This window comes from Solanum pennellii, chromosome 1 (assembly GCF_001406875.1).
Source record: "Solanum pennellii chromosome 1, SPENNV200".
NCBI classification, from domain to species: Eukaryota; Viridiplantae; Streptophyta; class Magnoliopsida; order Solanales; family Solanaceae; genus Solanum; species Solanum pennellii.
The window spans coordinates 17,064,584-17,068,438 of record NC_028637.1 but is presented as its reverse complement, the minus strand read 5'-3'; the positions used below and the strand labels follow the sequence as shown (position 1 = coordinate 17,068,438).

Here is a 3,855-nt window from a genome sequence, read left to right as displayed (position 1 = left end):
ATCTTTCAACTCCTAACTAAGGTATGTTAATTAATTCATCTCATGAAGTTTATATGCAATTCCACTCAAATACACCACAGGCCAAACAATGTATATAAGTCTTTTCTATCAAGACCTATGATTTTTTCATGAACATGCACATAAGGGAATCATGGCAATAGATAAACACACAATAACCTTACTTTTTGGCACATTATATTCCCCTTGGTAGTAAGCCTATATAATCACTTCTATACATCATTATGCTATAATTAACTTCAAGGTCCAATATAACAAGTCACAAAATACTAGAAATCTAGAAGTTAATAAAGCATAAAAAACATACTAGAGGTAACATGAAGAGAATACTCTTGATCTTATCTAGATTGGAGAGCATGAAACCTATTCTTTTTCAGAACACTCTCATCTGGACCCCTAGAGGAAACTTTATTATCCTCCCTTCCCTTGCTCTTAAAAACTGGGCAATCTTTAATTTCATTCCCATCCTTCCACACCCATAGCAACCATCCATGCAAGTTAGACAATTACTGATGAGTCCATAATTTCGACTCATTACGGATTTATTTTATTAGATTTAGTGTCCTGAAAGACATATTTTGTAACAATGTAACTCCTTGAATGTCAAGTATTTGGATTGAGGAACAAAGCAGGAACATTACTAAGCACAAACGAATAAGGCAGCCGAAAGAATAAAGAAAAGAAGGACAAATTATCACCTATCTCATTGGGGAAGGCTATGAATGGACATGGTCTTGCCTAAATTTCTTGTGTGCAAAGACCTCAAGAAGAAAATCAAGTCAACTATAGAAAAGAGTAGTCGGCGACTCGCCGAACGCTTCCACGATATAGTCGCCCAAAGTTACAAATTTGAAGATATTGAAGGTCAATGCAAAAAGGCGATGGAATTGACCAAATATCTTTTCATGGTGGATCGTCGATCCCAATTTATTGCGCCGAATGATCCTTCACAACATATTTTGTCGACCATAAATACATTTTTTAGTTTTTGGTTTAGTATCGATTGATCTATCGTTCTATCTAGGTTTCAATCTAGAATAAGAATTATCAACTTGAAAGTATAGAATGGAGTATTGAGAAAATATTTCCCTTAGCTTTACAGATTTGAATATTGCCATTTTTGAGAAATTGGAAATGGGTGTTGAAGACTCGTCAAGTTAGACCTTTGTAAAGACAAAATAAATCTTACCCAGTTGATGAAAATACAAGTTGGTAACAACTGCTATCTTTTTATGATATCTAGATAATACTCCAATTCTTGGGATGTGATTGTGGGTTTGATTTAGTTGTTTGGTATTGTTGATATAGTTTTATTGCTTTACAAGAAATTTTTGTCCTTGCACATAAGAGATCTTCGTTTTAAAATTGAAGAGATTTAAAATGGTTATTTTCTTCTATTCAAATTGTAATAGGGTGAGAGATGTGAGTTTTCAAATTTTTACACTCACCAACTTGAATTATATATCCTTATAAAGAACTAGAAAACCATTTCTCTCGAACTCACTTAAAATCCTAGATTTTTCTTTTGTTAAGTTATTTCTCTAGAGTTTTAAATAGAAAACTTTCCACCCAATAAGGATGTCATAAATCCATCAATAAATTTCATATTTAAATAGATAAATCTTCAAAAAGGAAATATCAAACCTAAACTAGTTGAATCTACACATATGTAAGTTTTAAAATGTGTTTGTAGAAACAGACAGAGAAACAAGGAAATGAGATTTCTTTGTTTACTTACAATTTGAATTTAAAAAATGTCATTTTTGGTCTCTTATGTGTAAAAGTGGAAAGTATATCTCCACCGCTGAAATTCATATGTCACACATAGATAACTCCAATAATGTAACTTATGGTCAAGAAAAGTTTTAAAAACTCAGATTTGAGCATACCTTGAAAATAAAATCGAAAGCTGTCAAACAAATCAATAATTTTGATCTGTTGTATTTTCTTTAATTTTTTTGACTTTTATGGTCATTATATAATTTAAAATTTATTAAGAATTGCTATATAAAAATGGTAAGAAATTAAAATGCAAATAATTATACTTTTGTACTTCGATTTTTTTTCACCTGTCATTCTTATCCGTTATGATATATGTGGACTAAAAAAAGAAATTAACATTAATAATTCATTATATATTCATAAATGTGTCACTGAACTTTTAAAGAAGACTGTGTTATCCGTTAAAAATTTAGCTCATCTATATTTGAAAATTTCAATGTGAGGCTCATCTATGTCTATATTTGTTAACAGAAAAAAAGTTTTGATTATGCAAAACTATTTTTTACACATACTCAATTATGATTCAGTCATGTCATTGATTAAATTATTCTTTTTAAGAACATAGAATAAAATATGTCATCGAACATTAAGAAAAGGTTCGTCTATGTCATCCATTAATAGTTTTGATCATCAATGTCATTTCAATTAACAAATAATGACATGGATGAGCCTTTTCTCAAACAGAAATAACATATATGAGATAAACTTTTGATGGATGACATAAATAATTCTTCACTAAAAGTGTGATGGCATATTTGAGCCTTTTTCCGTTACTAGATAACACTTGAAATTTTGATTTTGTTACCAAATTTCATCAGAGTTATCTTAGCATATTATCTTCCTATATAAGGCAATTATAGTATCAATACCGGGTAAATTTCACATATGATCTCACAACTATCACATTGATGTGTTTCATGCATGGCTTTTATTATCGAGATGTATAACTACAGTAACAAGGTTACTGTCTCCCTCGACTCAGTAACAACACTCAAGTATCCAAATGAACCGTCAAAAAAGAGAAATTGGAAGCATAAGCTCAATTAACAAAAGAAAGTTGATCTTCATTGTGTTGTTTTTCTTCAGTGGTGGCTTTAGGATGTTTGTCAAACCATTAGCACCTCTTATTTCAATGGTTGCCTTGTCATACGCCAAAGCATCTTCTAAAGAAGTGTCAAAAGTTCCCAACCAAAGCCGAGTTCTCTTTCTTGTATCTTGAATCTCTGCTGCCCACTTGCCTCATTTTCACTATCTAACCCTCCTATACTTATTCACATCTTCTTTCATCAAATTTGAATATTTCTTCTCTTTGGACTTCTTCTTTCAATTGAACTTGGTCCTTCCATTCTCGATGATGATTTCCGTACTTCCCTTCTTCATCCTTCTCTTCCTCGTCACTAGGCGAATCTTTTGTGTCATGGTCCGGCATGTGAATACATACAAAACGCGTAAAGACTTGGGAAATTTTTCCCACTTGATTTTTGGATTTTTCGACTACATCAATTATTGAGGGTTTTACGGCTCCATCTTTTACTTGAAGCTCTTCTTTGGAGGTCATTGTTTCATGAAAAGGAAAAAAAAGGTGCATCAGACCGAAAATGCAGACACTTCATATATGTTTTAGAAATTATTTTATCAATATGAGGTGATCGTACCCTATATCTCTTCAGAAATTTTTAGAAGAAAATTCAAATAAAACAAAAATAAAACTGCTCACTCTAAAAAAATTGTAGTACCTCTTAATTTAATGGTTGTCTTACCGAAAGCCAAAGCAACTTCTTCAGCAGTTTCAAAAGTGCCCAACCAAAGTCGAGTTTTATTTTTTGTGTCTAGGATTTTGGCTGCCCATTTTCCCATCTCCGTTGTCCAACACCTTTGTACTTTTCGTATTTTCTTGGAACAACTTTATATATTTCTTCTCTTTGGACACTCCATTTCTCCCAATTTATGATCACAATTTTAAAAATCCATCTCGAACTTCATACTTTTCCATATAAATCATTATTAAGAAAAAAAATGTTGAGGTGATTTCGATGAAAATTTGCTTTGATCTAT

General features: G+C 31.5%; 1 pseudogene; it reads right to left on the bottom strand.

The window, feature by feature from the left end:
- Nucleotides 1–2,811: 2,811 nt before the first annotated feature.
- On the bottom strand, nucleotides 2,812–3,358 carry LOC114074866 (annotated as a pseudogene).
- Between the last annotated feature and the right edge of the window lie 497 nt (nucleotides 3,359–3,855).